Source organism: Leucopleurus acutus (genome assembly GCF_964270905.1).
Source record: "Leucopleurus acutus genome assembly, chromosome: 2".
Lineage (NCBI taxonomy): Eukaryota > Metazoa > Chordata > Mammalia > Artiodactyla > Delphinidae > Leucopleurus > Leucopleurus acutus.
In genome coordinates, this window is record NC_139143.1 from 110,178,426 (window position 1) to 110,196,081 (window position 17,656).

Consider the following 17,656-nt stretch of genomic DNA (forward strand, 5'->3'; position numbering starts at 1 on the left):
AGGCTGTAGTATAAGCTGTCCTGCCACTTGGGCCATGTGAACTGGAAAATCCCATAGTGCTGGAGGAATCTTGTGATAAATGAGAGCACATTGTGGTGTCTCTGACAAGTTGCACTGGGGGAGTTGCAGTGCAGATCTCTAGGCTCTGGAGCAAGGACATGCTATCTGTTGCAAGAAATTATGCACTTTTTGAATGGAAGCTCTCGGCAGGCTACTGAACCTGGGAAGAGACTGAGCATCTTGCCAGAAGTCGTCAAGTACATGTGCATCCAGAGCTACCTATCATGGACTGAGGGCTGTCATTCCCACCAGGTCATAAGGCTGGAGAAGCCCAGCGTAATTCATCTTAAAGTGATCATGGTGCAGCTAGGAGTGGGCCTGGGCAGGTCCAGAGGGCGTGAGAACACTAACTGACCAAGTGGAACAGTCTCACGTATCACCTGCTTACGTTGCATTGATGCCTCTCTCTAAGCTCATGCCGATGGCCAGGGGTTTCCTATGACCAGTTGGCAAAGGAAGAAAAGAAAATCCAGGCCTAACTCATGGAGGGGTTGACTGGGTCTGTTGGTGTGAGCTGAAAAGAGACTGTTCTGCATTACAGCTCCACTCAGGGGACTCTGAAAAGAATAGGAGGGCAGGAGAAAATCCTCCCCCCATGGGCAGAGCTGCAGACACTGCTTTAGTCTTCCAGTTTGTGAAGAGAGAGAAATGGCTTTAGCTAAGACTGTGCTGTGAGTCCTGAGCTGTGGCAAGTGGTTCGGCTGGTGGGTCAGGGGTTTGGATGGAGCAATATTGGAAGATTGGAGATGAGGTGATATAGGAGAAGAGCATACAGAGGGGGCCCGAAGTGTAGGGGTTGTTACATCACCTATGAATGCCCACCAGAGAGAATCTACTACAGAATCAGGGACTCGACAATCAGCTGGACAGAATGACGTGGCCTGCTCTCAGCCTTCCCAGTGCCAGCACAGTGGGCCCGTGAAATGGAATCACCATGGTTACAGAAATGAGAACAACGCGTACACCCATCATGGCAGAGCAGATGACTCTGCTCGTCATGAGGAGGTAGGCTTGCTGCTGCATCATGGGGACAGGAAGGAATAGGTTTGGAAATTAGAGGATTTATCGGGACCATATCTTGGTGCCCAGGTTTAGCTGCAGGTGGGCAATTATTGCAACTACAAACTGATAAGAGCATGGTAACCAAGGGTTCAGACTCTTCAGGGATAAAAGTCTGTCCATTTCAGCAAACAAGCCACCTAGACCAGTAGAAGTGCTGGTGGAGAGTGGGGGAAATCTAGAAAGAATGGTGGAGGAAGGAGATGATGAATATCAGTTCCAACCTAGGGACCAACTGCAGTGGTGAGTGGGGGGCTGCTTTTCTTCTAATCGTCCCCACACCAGCCACTCTCTTTGGAAGACTGCCACCTGGTAACTACACTGCTTTGCCCACAGGTGCAGAGCCCAGAGGTGCCTGGGAGTTTCCATTTCCTCAGGGCCCCCCTTAGCCAAGGGCTGACAGAGTTTGTGAGCATGAAGTCCAGCTCCTTGCCTCGATGGGGACAAACTCACAAGTCTCTCCCCTGTGAGACTCCACCTGAAATCTCACAACCTTGGGTCCTTCCCTTTCCATGGCCTGCTCCCCTCACTCTCCTATCAGTTTCTTCCAGGGCCGGTCTTACTAAGCCACTGCCCTTAGAATCTTCCTCTCAGAGTCTGCTCTGGGTAATCTCCCACTACTTAACGGGGAGATTAACGGGGTGGGGGGTAATAATAGGTCACATTCCCTGGGCATCTACCATGCGCAGGGCACTGTGGTGAGAGGTCTTACATTACCAGGTCCACTGAATCCTCTAGAACTCCCCGCTCCCCGACCCCAGGTGCTGAATAAACTCTCAGCAGCAGAGCTTAGGGCTGTAGGGCACAGGCCCAGGAGCCCAACTATCTGGGGTCAAATTCTGGTTCTGCCAATGACTGGCTGTGTGACCTTGGGCAGGTTACTTTCCTCATCTGTAAAATGGGGATAATAATAGGGTCTACTTCACAGGCTGTTTATGAAAATTCGAGGAGTTAATGTAAAGCATTGGAATGCTTTGTAGATGTTTGTTAAATGAACAGATACTTCACAAGGGGCAAGTAAGACTTAGAAAGATTGATGAACTTGCTCAAGTTCACCCAGCTAAAGGGGCAAAGTCAAGGTCTGTATGATTTCAAAATCCAATCTCTTAACTACGACTGTATGCCGCCTCTGGTCAGGCCTACTGCTCCTTCGTTCCCCTTAGTATATTTCAAAAGCCCCACTTTTCTCCGAGACCACCCATCGCTGGCTGGTCTTTGCTGGGAGACCACAGGAGGGGCCTGGGTCTCCCTGTGGCCGCCCTTGTGGTTGAGGTTCTCTATCACTGTGGACATTGTCTTGTCTTGGAGGTGCTGCTGTGTGTTAATTCTCAAGGGGATCTCTCCCCAGACCTTCATTTTCTTTATTTCATTGCCAACCCCTGTTCCCCACGCCTCCCAAAAAAGTAGAGAGAGACTTTCCTTCACTACTGAAGTGATAGCTTATGAGAACCTTTTTTTTTTTAAACTCAGAAATCCTTTTCTCAATTGCCAAGGTAAATGAGATAATAATTTAAAACATATGGAAACATGTAAGGGGGGAGGGAAGTGAGAAAACTCTCACTTGTGGCTTTCTGAGGCTGCTTCACTCACCCAGCCTTGGCTCACTGGGGCTGTCACCGGCCTCCCCTTGGACTTCGGGATGACACACCTGGCAGGCTTGGTGAATGTCCTTATAAGGCAACTGCGGTGCCGCCCCCGTGGCTTCCCTGGCCTGCCGTTCACTAGGGCAATGAAGCAATGTCCCTGAACTGGGAAGGGAGGGGACAGCTTGCTCTTAGTTCTCTAATAGCCCCACGCAGGCGGCTCTACTTCCTTTTCTGATGGTTTGAATGTGAGAAATCCAGCTACAGGAGAACATCAAGAAGGAGGCCATTTATCTCCATGCTATTCACTGAGCAAAATGTATCAGGCAGCCGCTATGTGCCATGCTCTTTAATCTCATGGGGTCACATGAGGATTGTTACAGGAAAGGGAAGACATCCAGATGTGGTGCTGAGCTTCGAGGCTGCCCGGGAGCCAACATTAGTTTCATTGTTTTTTATTTTTGTGAGGCCCTCAAGGTCCACGCAGGTCCCAGGACTTGGGAAGGGAGGTAACTCCTTTTGTTAGAAAGGAGAAGGGACATCGAATATTTAATGTCATAGGTGCCAAGCCCAGTGCTTTACATCCATCACCTCATTTAATTCTCAAGGTTATCTGTGAAGTAGGTATTTGGGTTTACAGTGGAATTTCCCTGAAATATCTACTCTGATCTATCTGGCTGCTCTCTACATCCCGGAGTCAGCCAGGATGAAGCCTCTTGGGTTATTTACATTTTAACCTCAAAGGGTGTTTTCTGTTTTTCAGCCTTAATACTTACGGCTCAGCTCAGTCCCAAGGGTTTCCTCCCAGCTCAGATACCCAAATCAGCTGCTCCCGCCCACAGCAAGTGCTCAACTCCTGGCTGCCCACAGCCACCAGGGGCCCAGGAGGCCTGGCTGACCTGCAATTCCACCTCCCCACCCATCATGAGGGGAGGGGTGGAGGCCCCAGACCTTCTACGACTTCACCTCTGGGCTCCCGGCTCACACCCTATGCCGTCCCCTTCAGTTAGTCTGCTCGGGATCCAGCTTCTGTGCTGGGTAAAAGACCAACAACACGTTGATGCTGGGGGTTTCCCAGGGTTTCACCTTCTTTGGAGAACAGGTGCTGCAGACATAAACGTCTTTATGACCCAGGCTAGATTAATTCCCCCTGCGAAGCGTTCTCTCCCATCTCCTCTTTCACAGCTCTTAGCACACGTTTTTCTCATGAACTGCCGGGAGAAAATTGCACTGGAAAATCTGGAAGCATATCTAGATGGCCTCTCTGGGTATGAAATTTCAACCACCCTCCCCTCTGCCAGTTTCCCCCTCCGTCACCTTCCTCCATCCTCGCCTTGCTGCCTCCACTCTGGCCACACTGGTCTCTTGCTGCTCCTTAAACATCCAAGGCTAGAGTTGCCAGATAAAATACAGGTTTCCCAGTTACATTTCAGTCTCAGATAAACAACAAATGATTTTTTAGTATAAGTATGTCCCAAGTTAAATTACTCCTTGCTTATCTGAAATTTATATTTAACAGAATGTCCAACCTTTGCTTTCTTTCTCTTTTCTTTTTTTGCTAAATCTGGTGACAATGCCAAGCTCATTCCCGTCACTGGGGATGTTTGTCAGTCACATGACTCCCCCCTCACTGGACTCTGGCCTTGGCCCAGATGCCCTGTCTTCAGGGAGGCCTCCCCTCGTCCCTGTGTCTCAAAGCATGGCCCCATCCCGACCTTCCACCTCCCCTTGCCTTATTTCCCCCTCAGCAGCACCTGCCTGACTTGCCCTCACATATGTGTTTTCTGTCCATCTCTCCACAAGCACCATCACGTCATTAAGTCAGGGATTCACATCAGTTTTGTTCACTGCCATGTGCCCAGTGTCTAGAACGGGGCCTGGCACAAAACAGTCACCCCAAGCCATCTGTTGAATGAATGGATTATTCTGTATGATCAGGAGAGAGAATTTTGATTTTTTCCAGTCAGCCCAAGAAAGAGAAGGTAAGAGAAGAAGGCCCTGAGATAAGAGGGGGAAGAGTGGGGAGAGCGGAGGGGAGGAGAAAGACAGAGACAGACAGAGTGAGACATAGAGACAGAGACAGACAGACAGAATGAATTGAGAGAAGAGACAGGATGCAGTCTGAGACCGCTCTCATCTGTGGGTGACTTCAGAAGTGTGGGAGCCCATGCAGCTGCTAGAAGACTTTTGCACGGAGGGGCCATACCATGCATACGATGTAGACTTTGAAAACACAGGCTTTGCCACAGACTCAAAATTTGAGTCTGGGCTCCAGCACTTAACACTTGTAAGGCTTTAAGCACGGAATGCATCTCTAGGCCTCAGTTTCCCTATCTGTTAAATGGTAATAACAATATTACCCAGTCGTGGAGCAGTTGGGAGGTGTAAATGAGATACGTGTCAAGCACGTAGCGCCAGGTCTGACCCCTGGCAAGTGCAGAAGAGAAAACAGCTGCCAGTGCTCCTGCCATCACAGCCATGCTCCTCCTGATCATGAAATTACGCCCCCCCACCCCATGATTGCCTCTTCAATTTTTACTGACTCTCAGTTGTTGACCATTTTCTAAAAAGCAGCAGTGGTTTTGTTTTTGTTCTTTTTTGGTAATCACTGTGGCCCATTAGAGATTAGAGAATAGCTGGCGGGTGTGCTCTGGGTGCTGAGAGGCCAGTGTCGCTCTTCTGCCTGTGGCGTGACTCACCCCTCATGCAGCCCCAGGGATAAGTCTCTGCACTCAGGTGGCTTGGAGGTTTTGGGATATAGTTGCCACCAGTGTTAAACCCAGAGCGTCAGAGGCCCCTGTCGCTGAGCACACAGGACAGGGTGCAACCTGTCTGGTCTTGACGTGTGCTGGCTCTGTGACCCCCTCACCCCTTAACCACTCAGCTGCACGTTCTTCCTGTGGAAAACAAGATGGTGTTTCCTGGTCTGTCTTTCTTCCAGGTTTGGATGACCACGAAATGAAAGAGGCTATGACAAAAGCTTTGGCAACCCTCAACTGCTATATAAAGCCCAGATCGTGTCATCGCATTGTCTGCATGACACGGGGGAGGGTGTCCCGACTAGCTGACTGGGGATCATGGGCTCTGTAGACATCTTGGTGTCACCCACTCCCTGTACCTCATAGACACACACCCTTTTCCTGGCGCCAGGATCAAATACCACTCAGCGATGTGTCCTCGGGGTGGGGGTTAAAATGACACAAGGCCCTCATTCCTGGGAGCTCCACCACTGCACCCCCCGCAGTCAGGCCAGCAGGTGTCTGCCAGATGTTGGAAGGCAGGAAATTAGCGCCAGCTCTGAATAAACATCTTTGCACTTTGCTATATTGGTAACTGGCTGTACTTTTGTAGGAGTGGACACACTCCTGGAAGTCCCCCGGTTCCCAGCCCCGATGAGACACACACGCTCCAGCCCCTCCCCATCGTAGCCTCACCGTTTCTGGGGAACACTCATTCTTAGGTGGCAGCACTGTCCAGGGCCAGACGATGCCTCCTGCAGCAGACAGGCAGGCTCAGGATGTACTGGTGCCCATGACCTCAGCTTGTGGGCCCGGGCCTTGGCCCAGCCCATAAAGCCAAGTCACCTCTGAGAAACAACCTTCTCTCATTTGGCCAGAGCCAGCCCCCAACTACAGCAGGCAGGGTCCTTGCCTCAGGCTCTGCAACTTAATGCATTTATAAGACAAATAATAACCAAGTGACTACTATGCACTATGTACTAGGTGCTAGGAACTCACCAATGAACAAAACCAATACTGAATTTCCCTTCCTTCATGGAACTTCCATTCTAGTGTGGGGAGGGTAGGGAGGACAGAAAAAGTAAATAACTAGATTCTGCTCCTCCTGATCATGAAAACAGGTGTAAACAGGTGTAAACAGGTGACAAATGATGTGGAAAATTAGCATGGTAAAGGGGGTACGGGTGAGTGCAGGGGGAAGGGAGCAGCAGGTTCCACGGCGAGGTCCACAGAGAATGTACCACCTGAGTCAACACCAAGGAGGTGAGCACCTGGGACGGGAGCTGGGAAACATTCCACGTAGGGGGAACAGCCAGTGCAAAGGCCCTGATGCCTTGGCCACCGCCTGGTGTGTTCAAGCAATCAGACCAGTGCCTAGAACCCAGTGAGTGGGGAACTAGTGATTTGGGAAACTAGCAGTGGCCAGGTGTGGAGAGCAATCCTGGCAGGTGGCAGCAGGAGAAAAGTGGTTCCGAATCAGCTGGTGGCAAGGGCTGGCTCTGGTTTGGGAGTCCTTGAAGTCTTCATAATGTGGGAATGCCTTCTTTAGGAAAAATATGAAATTACAAATATGAAATTAAGCACAGGGTTTTGGAAATGCAAGCGAGGGCCCCTGAAGCTTAGGTTCCTTAACTTCCCGATGGTGGAGATGTGGACCCAAGGCCTGTGCTTGGGATGGCTCCGGAGGGCCCCACTCACCCCAAGGCAGCACCCTCCTCCCTCTCTCCCTCCCCTACAGCATTGCCCTTCTGTGACTTCTCTCCTGGTCCAAGCTTCCTGTGACATCCATCTTAACCAGTGTTTGCACAGATAGCAATGGGGACAGAGAGAGGACCTGAGGGACCACCGTGTCCCCAGCCTGGCCACATGGGTCAGAGTCCAGCCAGCAGGGATGACCGTGACAGTGAGGGTGGCAGGGAAGCCCCCCTAGGAGGGGAAGGACAGGAATCACGTCTCCGCAGAGGACATTTCTCTGATTTTGTGGTTCTGTCCCCATCCAGGAAAAGAAACCAGGAGGGCAAGCACACACTCAACATGAAAGGAGGCTGGGGTCCTCCTCCAGGCCCCGCACTGTGACCCTTCAGGGAGTAGCTGCACGGGGCTGGGTCCCGGAAGATGAGCTGGGGGACTCTCTTAAGCTGGCTGGTGGGCGCCACCCAGGGAGGCCCAGGCTCTGCTTTGGAAACCAGGAAGGGGCTGGGGACAGGAGTGGAGCAGGCAGGGAGAGTGAAGAAAGGAATATTCAGAGACCAGTTATGAACTATTAGCAGCGGGGAAAGAAACCAAGATGTTTGGGGGAGTAGTCATTACGTTCCTCTATGTGATGTGGCTTCTGCGGGGCCTGGTTAAATATGAACTATGCCCTCCCTCCCTCCCTTCCCTCCTTCCTTCCTTCCTTCCTTCCTTCCTTCCTCCCTCCCTCCCTCCCTCCCTCTCTTCTTTCTCTCTCTTTCATTCATTGATGAGAAAAGATCCCATTTAAAAGTAGCTGGTGTATGTAGACCCTTCCCAATTAAAAAAAAACATAACAATTTTTCTTTAAAGTGCCAATTGCTATCTTTGTCTAGATAGAGACATTTAAGCAAGTTTGGATATGATATGGAAATTTTGATTAATTTGTTTGAATGGGACTCTTTTTTTTTTTTTTTTTTTGTGGTACGCGGGCCTCTCACTGTTGTGGTCTCTCCCGTTGCGGAGCACAGGCTCCGGACGCGCAGGCTCAGCGGCCATGGCTCACGGGCCCAGCCGCTCCGCGGCATGTGGGATCTTCCCGGACCGGGGCACAAACCCGTGTCCCCTGCATCGGCAGGCGGACTCTCAACCACTGCGCCACCAGGGAAGCCCTTGAATGGGACTCTTGTTGTAATATAATCCTTTGTCTTTTGGAATAAATCAACCAAGAAGCATTTATAGCACAGCTGCTATATATGCAGTTTTATTTTAGGGCCTCCTTATTCAAGGAGGTTGAATCCAAAATCCTACTCCTGGAGGTGATTTTGGTCTGGCTGTGAAGTCAGTGCTTATGTCTGTGGGGAGACAGGTCGATGATGCCATGGCATTGCTTCTCAGGCCTTACACGTGACTATTTCTCTTGTTATTCAATGTATTTTCCCTGGACTGTCGCACCCACACCAGAGACATCACCACCCTCTGTCAAGCTTTCAGTGCCAAATCAGTCTCCAGCCTGACTTCCCGCTACCTCCCAGGTGCTTTTCCAGGATGCGGAGGACTGCAGGCTCACTCCCTGAAACCCCCTCTCCCTTTGGGGTGGCCTGCCTGAAACACACGCATGTGACCACAGCCCTGGTCCAGCCGGGAGCCTCCACTGGTCGCTGTTATCCACATCAGAGGTCCAAACATCCGGAAATGTAACTTGTTTTTCAAGTAAAGTATTGCATTGAACACCAGTAGAAGAAAGATGGGAAGTTATTTTATTGGTAGACACGTACTTTACAGGCAAATGTTTATAATATTTCCTTGCTCTAAAGCCAGCCACTCTGAATAATGAGGCTATTTTCAAAAGCATAAACATTTGACATTTATGGTCATGGATGGATGCACTTGCAGTTTTTATTTTTTAATTCATTAATTATTTTAGTATAGGTGATTTACAATGTTAGTTTAGTTTCAGGTGTACAGCAAAGTGATTCATATATAGATAGATAGACAGATAGATAGATATAGATATAGATATAGTCTTTTTCAGATTCTTTTCCATTATAGGTTATTGCAAGGTATTGAATATAGTTCCCTATGCTATACAGTAGGTCCTTGTTTTATCTATAGTAGTGTGTATCTGTTAATCCCAAACTCCTAATTTATCCCTCCCCCACCCTTTTCCCCTTTGGTAACCATAAGTTTGTTTTCAGTGTCTTTGAGTCTATTTCTGTTTTGTAAATAAGTTCATTTGTATCATTTTCTTAGATTCCATCTATAAGTGATATCATATACTTTGTCTTTCTCTGTCTGACTTACTTCATTTAGTATGATAATCTCCAGGTCCATCCATGTTGCTGCAAGTGGCATTATTTCATTCTTTTTTTATGGCTGAGTAATATTCCATTGTATACATGTACCACATCTTCTTTATCCATTCATCTGTCCATGGACATTTAGGTTGCTTCCACGTCTTGGCTATTATAAAAAGTGCTGCAATGCACAATGAGGTGCATGTATCTTTTCAAGTTAGAGTTTTCATCTTTTCTGGATAGATGCCCAAGAGTAGGATTGCTGGATCACATGGCAACTCTATTTCTAGTTTTTTAAGGAGCCTCCACACTGGTCTCCATAGTGGCTACACCACTTTACATTCCCACCAACGGTGTAGCAGGGTTCCCTTCTCTCCACACCCTCTCCAACATTTATTATTTGTAGACTTTTGGATTATGGTGCACTTGCAGTTTTAGATCAGCCTCAGCATCCAATTTATTCCTGTATTTGTTTCTGTTGCCCAGTGTTGAGAAAGTTTGGCTCAAGATATAAGTAATAAAACTAGCAACATTTTTCTGTTTTATTTTTACACAACTTGCCTTGCCATCTCAGGATGCTCTTAATTAAACAAATCCAAGATCTTGAATGCAGAGTAGGAGAAAATGTTGAGCCTAATATTGAATCATGAACAATATCTAACTGCTTTCATTGCTTATGTTAAATGCGAAATTCACATCAGAAGTAGCTCAAATTTAAGATAGGTGCTCACGCAGTATTATCCTGACTGCACAGCTAACCATTACGCAGTAGGCAGTGAATGTGATCACCTAGGTTTTGTCAGCCTGCATTTGGTTATTCAGTTTACCATGGTCATGTATCTGTACAAATTGATGCAAGAGGGCATACACAGACCTGGATTTTAAGAAATCACCCGTAAAGAGCTACAGTCTTTCTAATCAGTGACACCTTTATTAAATATTCAAAATCATGAACCAAATCAGAAGAAAAGATCAATTCTTACGGTATCAAAGAGCATTTGCCCAGCGACATGAATTAGCGCATTTGTGGTCTCTGATATGTTAGCATTTGATATAAAGCACTTGTGACTATGTTGATATAAAATTACAGTTGATTTTTTAATGATTTAAAGTACATATTTTGGGTAGCTTTTTTTTAAAAAAAGAAAAATCCATGGACAGAGTCCAAAAACCAAAAGGTAAAAGAAGGATATTTAGTGACAAATAAATCTCCCTCCACCTCATCCTCAACCAGTATTGTTCTCCCCAGTATTTTTCTTCACTGTTACCAGGTTCTTTTAATCCTACCAGAGACATTCTGTGTGTGTGTGGGAGTGTGTCTTAATTTGGGCTACCCTAGAAACAGACCTTGACACAAGGATTTAAATGAAGCTATGTATCTGGGAAGAGCTCCCAGGAGACTCCTGCAGGGGCTGGGGGTATGAGAATGGGGACGGAAGGCAGCCAATAAAGGGAAGATCATCAAGTAAATTCCACCATGAACAAACAGAGCGTAATGCCACCAGGGAACTCTGGGAGCCAGCATAGGGCACGTGGCCCAGTATTATTTCTCCTGTGGGGAAATGAAGCTGGTAATTTATAACCAACTGCATTGTTTGAGGGCTGTGCGGTGTGGGCAACCAGCCATGCGGCCGGGCACAGTGGACCCTGGTGGTCAGAGAAAACTCTCAGTCAAAGAAATGCAAGAGCTGGCCCTTTAGAATGTGCAGGTGTGCCCTGAAATGGTAAGGAGCACGAGGTATGGCCAGGGCACCAACAGCATCTGCTACAACATTCTCCTAAAAACATTTGAATGAAATTTGAACCAAACATTTGCAGCAACCGTGGCCTAGCCCCGCGATTGCCAGGCTTCCACAGAGCCCAGTCTGAAGGCCATTGGCATTCGTGGGAGCAGCAAATGAAGCTTTCCAGGGTCTGGCTCCTGTCAACTACTTCTGGTTCCTTTCCCTCCTTAATCACAGTCAAGTTGTCACCAGTGATACAAGCGATTTGTGCTGGCGGGCCCCACCGGATGGTGGAGCACACCTCCCTGCCTTTTCTCATGATGCTGTCTTGGCCTGGGAGCACCCTTTCCCTTCCTCTTAGCTGCCTAATGCTACTTGTTCTCCAGATTCAGGTGAGTAGAAAGAATAAACTTTCCTTTTGGTGTAGTACAGGGCTCACCGAGGTGTTTAGCCCAGAGCCTGACAGAGACTGTGCTCTCAGGGGTGATTATCTGCCCATATCCCCATCTGTCTTATGCCTTGGGGAACCTTCCCTGTCACCCCTGGGCTAGATTGGGATTCCACTCTGCTCACTGTCCTAGCACCCTGGGCTCACCTATTGGAATGATCTGTTTGCCTGTCTGTCTCGCCCAACTGTACCAGGAACTTCTTCAGGGCAGGAAGCAGGCTTTGCTCACCTCTGAATCCCCGTTGCAGGCAGTATGGCTCAGTAGATGCTTTTGAACAGAATTCAACAGAGGGCGCTGCACAGTGCCCCTTCTTTGCAGTATTTGTAGGAATCCTGAGGGAGCAAATGCTGCACACAAGGTGGCCCTTGAATGTGTGTTAGGTGGCCTTGAATAAGACACATGCCTGTAAAGGAGGTTGCTGCCTCCTTCCTGGGGAGAGACCTGTAGACCTGCTCCTTAATTTGGCATGCAAGATTGTTTCTGCTCTTTTCATTTTTGTATTTGTTTAATGGATAATCAGTCCCTCAGTCCATAAATATTTTCCAAGTCCCTGCTATTCTGGGCACCATTCAAGGGGATGGAGATATAGGGGTGCACATGACAGAAGGAGGTCCCACCTCAAAGAACTTCCCTCCCTTGGAAGGTGTAGAATAGTACAGAATGGAATATTCATTTGGACTAGCCCGCTGTCACTGGCGGGATCTGAAGAATCTGGAACAAGTGGGGCTCATCAGGGCGTGGCTGATGGAAACCTCAGGCAGTTGTAAGTAAAGGCATGGGGGCAGACATCCCAGTAGGAGGAGGGAACCAAAGGAGGTCAAGGACAGCCGTCATTTAGAAACATATTGAACGCATCTGTGGTCAGCATATTGGAAGTCACAAAGAGATAGAAGCCTCAGTCCGTCCCTGTGAAGATCTTCTGTCTACAGTGGGAGAGGAAAGTCACAGTTATCCTGAGGATTATCAACCAGTAAGGACCATCCAGGCAACCATTTTTAAAGACTTTTTATTTGAAAATAATTATAGACTCGAAGAACGTTGCAAAAAATAGCACAGAGAGGTTGTGTGTACCGTCACCCAATTTCCCCCAGTGGTAATACTTACATAACTACAGGACAATACCACAGCCAGGAAACTGACATTAGTAAAAGGCACAGATCTTGTTCAGATTTCCTTTGTTTTACATATGAGTCTACAAAATCATTTCACATGTGTAAATCCACATAACAACCATCACAGTCAAGATACAGAAGAGTTCAGTTACCACAAAGATATCCCTGGTGCTACACCTTTATAGTCACCAGCCCCCGCCCCCCCAACCCCTGGCTAGTGTTGAGTTTTGAAAGTTCTTGGTGTTCTAGACATGAGCCCTTGGCCACATGTGCGGTTTGCAAATATTTTCTACTTGTCTATAGCATGTCTTTTCATCCTCTTTACAGGGTCTTTCACAGAAAAAAAGATTTTAATTTTGATGAAGTACAACTTAATTTTTTCTTTTATGGACTGTGCTTGTAGTGTCACGTTTAAGAACTCTTCATTTTTCTCTAGGTTTGAAGGTTTTCTATGTTTTCTTCTAAAAATTTTATAATTTTACATTTAAATCTATGGTCATTTTTCAGTTAATTTTGTATAAGGTGTGAGGTTTGTTTCAAAGTTCTTTTTTTCTTTTTGCCTATAAATATTGAATTGTTCCAGCGTTTTCTGTTTTTAAAAAACTATCCTTTCTCCATTGCGTATCTTTTGCTCCTTTTTCAAAAATCAGTTGGCTGACCTGGGCCTGCCTGATGGTGTCCCCATGCCTGACAAGTACTCCTGGCAACCAGTTGCTGTAGAACTCAAATCTCTGCTGGGCAAGGATGTTTTGTTCTTGAAGGACTGCGTGGGCCCAGAAGTGGAGAAAGCTTGTGTGGACACAGCTGCTGGGTCTGTCATCCTGCTGGAGAACCTTTGCTTTCATGTGGAGGAAGAAGGGAAGGGAAAAGATGCTTCTGGGAACACGGTTAAAGCTGAGCCAGCCCAAATAGAAGCCTTCCAGCTTCTCTTTCCAAGCTAGAGGATGTCTATGTCAATGATGCTTTTGGCACTGCTCACCGAGCCCACAGCTCCATGGTGGGAGTAAATCTGCCAGAGAAGGCTGGAGGTATTTTGATGAAGGAGGAGCTGGACTGCTTTGCCCAGGCCTTGGAGAGCCCAGAGCGACCCTTCCTGGCCATCTAAAGTGGGGCGGAGCTAAAGTTGCAGACAAGATCTAGCTGACCAATAATATGCCGGACGAAGTCAGTGAGATGATTATTGGTGGTGGAATGGCCCTTACCTTCCTTAATGTGCTCAACAACATGGAGATCGGCACTTCTCTGTTTGACGAAGAGGGATCCAAGATCATCAAAGACCTGATATCCAAAGCTGAGAATGGTGTGCAGATTACCTTGCCTGTTGACTTTGTCACTGCTGATAAGTTTGACGAGAATGCCAAGTGGCCAAGCCACTGTGCCCTCTGGCATACCTGCTGGCCGGATGGGCTTGGACTGCGGTCCTGAGAGCATGCTGAGGCTGTTGCTCGGGCTCAGCAGACCGTGTGGAATGGACCCGTGGGCGTGTTTGAATGGGAAGCTTTTGCCCGAGGAACCAAAGCCCTCATGGGTGAGGTGGTGAAAGCCACTTCCGGGGCTGCGTCACCATCATAGGTGGGGGAGACACTGCTACTTGCTGTGCCAAATGGAACGCGGAGGATAGAGTCAGTCATGTGAGCACCGGAGGTGGGGCCAGCTTAGAGCTCCTGGAGGGTGAAGTCCTTCCTGGGGTGGCGGATGCTCTCGGCAGTGTTTAGTACTTTGCTGCCTTTTGGTTCCTGTGCATAGCCCCTAAGTCAACTTAGTGCTTCCTGCATCTCCACTTGGCATTAGCTAATATCTTCCCCCATGTCAAGATTTGGCTAGTGGCCAAGAGATATAGCGCCAGGAACCCTTAAACAGTTGTACGGCATCTCAGCTCACCTTTACCGCACCCTGGATTTGCCTACATTCTTCAAGTTCCCATTTGAATTCCTTAGAGACTAAACCATTGTGCATTCTAGAGTGCGTATATTTATATTACGCCTGTTAAAAGAAAGTGAGCTGTGTTAGCTCAGTTCTCTTTATGAAGTAGCTTATTCTGATTAGCTTTGTCATTGTTTCACCACTCAGCATGGAAACAAAATGAAATGCCAGTTGTTGGGAGGGAGGGAGATGAAGTTGGTGATCTATTAAATAAATAATAAAAATATTCACTGGGAAAAAAAAAAACAGTTGGCTGTACTAGTGTGCATTTATCTCTGGCTTATCTATTTTGTTTTTTATTTATTTTATTTTTTATTTATTTTTTATTTATTTATTTTATTTATTCCTCCATAATACACATTGTCTTGATTACTGTAGTTACACAGTAAATCTTAAAATTGGGTACAGTGATTCCTTCCTCTTTATTCTTCTTTTCTAAAATTGTTTCAGCTATTCTAATTCCTTTGCCTTTCCACATATATTTATAATAATCGTGTCAAAACCTACACAAATTTTGCTGCGGTTTTGATAGAAATTGTGTTAAACCTATAGATCAATTTAGGGAGAATTGACATCTTTACTGGGTTGGGTCTTCGAAGCTGTGAACACGGTATGTTTTTCCGTTCATTTACATCTTCCTTAATTTCTTTCATCAGTGTTTTGTTGTCTTCAGCAAACAAGTCCTGTACACCTTTTGTTATAATTATGCCTATCTATTTTATTTACAGGGATGGTATAAACGGTATTATGTTTTTAATTTTGGCTTCCACACGGTCATTGACAGTATATAGAGATACTATTGATTTTTGAATGTTGACCTTGTATCCTGCGACCTAGCTAAGCTATTAGTGCTAGATGGGTTTTGTTTGTTTGCTTCAGTTTTGTTTTGGGCTTTTTAAAAAAGATTCTTTGGGATTTTCTGCATAGGCCATATGTCGTCTGAAAATAAGGATAGTTTTATTTGTTCCTCTCCAATATGTATGCCATCATGGTGATTATCAACTGTGAGAATCATCCAGGCAAAAAATGTATCTAATTCCAACGATTCTGTTTTCTTACTCTTTTCTAGATTATTTCCCCTTGTCTACTGTGTGTTCAGGGAACACAGACTCACTCTTACATTAGATCAAACAACTATTACTAGGAAAAATATCTGGAAATAATAAGATTAACACATCGTAGAGCCAAAGAGGAAGGATTGGGGGACTTTTCACATCCCGCCTGCTCCCTGAGGAAAGGTCATCGAAAGATGACTCTGGGTACTGTGTGTTCCCTTGGGTCAGGGCCATCTGGGCCTCAGCTAGCCTTCTCGATATTCCCCCAGTGAAAAGCAATCCTTCTTCCAGGACTGGCCCAGGTTGGGACCCCCTGAAGGCAGACTGGGATGAGGGACTGACCACAGGGTTGGAGGGGAGGTGGAGGGAGTCCTTGGGAAGGTTGAGGAGGGCCTCCCCTCACGTTGATCCAGATGGGTTTTCAGCAGGTGTGTGGGAGACATCACTGTCCTTTGCTTTGAGCTGAGACACAGCTTCTACACGTCCCGTGGGATGGGGGTCTAGGTGTTATTGAAGAGAAGAAAAACAAGACAGTGTTCTTCTTCCCACTGGTGATGAACCTGGGCCATGCAAGGGAGACTGTGTCCTTGACACCAGGAAACTGAAGCCAGGGCTCAATGTGCAGACCCCAGAATCGTACCTGATGTATAAGCAATGCTGTGTGAGCAAAACGATCCTGTACAATGAAAGTTCTGCTTATCCAGATGGCTTAAAGTTTTTTAATCCCAGTGCTATTTACTTTCCTGATAAGGTGTTGGGCAATTCATAGCTAAAATATTCTGAAACATTATACCATGTGCAATGCTTAATCCACACATTTGTTAAAGGTGGGTATGTTTAAAGAGGTTGAAACAAAGGGAACGCAGTTCCCTGATAACATGCTTAGCTGTGGAGAGATTTATTTAATCTAGAATAGTAAGATATTTTTATCCACTTTCTGAAAACAAAGAGATTTTTAAAAATAAGTTTATTTTATTTATTTATTTTTGGCTGTGTTGGGTCTTTGCTGCTGTGCGCGGGCTTTCTCTAGTTGCAGCGAGCGGAGGCTACTCTTCGTTGCGGTACGCAGGCTTCTCATTGCTGTGGCATCTCGTTGTGGGAGCATGGGCTGTAGGTGCGCGGGCTTCAGTAGTTGTGGCTCGTGGGCTCTAGAGCACAGGCTCAGTAGTTGTGGTGCACGGGCTTAGTTGCTCCGTGGCATGTGGGATCTTCCCGGACCAGGGCTTGAACACGTGTCCCCCGCATTGGCAGGTGGATTCTCAACCACTGTGCCACCAGGGAAGCCCAAGAGATGAGTTTTTTAAAAGCTAAGACTATCTTGAAAATGGTAAACTGGAAAAAAATTTAAAGGCAAATTTAGTTAATGGGGGTCGTAACTTCTTATTGTTTCAGTGTTCTATACCACACCATACATGAATTAATAAGCTCTTACAGCCTTGCAACTATGAGGCTGGCAAGTCCCTTGATCTGCTGGATGAGTCTGCAAGCTGGAAGCCCGGGAGAGCTGGGGGTTTAGTTTCAGTCCAAGTCCAAAAGCCTGAGAACCAGGAGAGCTGATGGTGTAGTTTGTGTCCAAAGGCTGGCAGGCTCAAGACCCCGCAAGAGCCGATGTTTCAGTTCAAGTCTGAAGGCAGGAAAAAAAACTGGTGTCCTATTCTGAAAGCATTCAGGCAGGAGAGGTTTCTCTCCTACTCAGAAGAGGATCAGCCTTCTTGTTCTATTCAGAGCTTCAACTGATAGGATGGGCCCACAAGCATGAAAGAGGGCAATCTGCTTTACTTGGTTTATACCCTCACGGAAACACCGAAAATAATGTCTGACCAAATATCTGGGCACCGCGTGGCCCAATCAAGCTGACATAAAATTAATCATCGTGGAAACATAGGCACGGACCAGTGAAAGACTATTTCAAAAGAGCGTGAAGTTCTGGAGCGGACTTCTGATTACCTTCTCAAAGAGGACCAGGTTTTCTTATCTGCCAGTTG

At 46.9% G+C, this 17,656-nt stretch overlaps 1 pseudogene across 1 annotated transcript; it reads left to right on the forward strand.

Annotated features, from left to right (window-relative positions):
* Positions 1-870: 870 nt before the first annotated feature.
* Positions 871-14,408, forward strand: LOC309974396 (phosphoglycerate kinase 1-like; annotated as a pseudogene). The gene is made up of 2 exons: positions 871-1,065; positions 13,344-14,408. The product of its transcript is annotated as a phosphoglycerate kinase 1-like (transcript).
* The last annotated feature ends 3,248 nt before the right edge of the window (positions 14,409-17,656 follow it).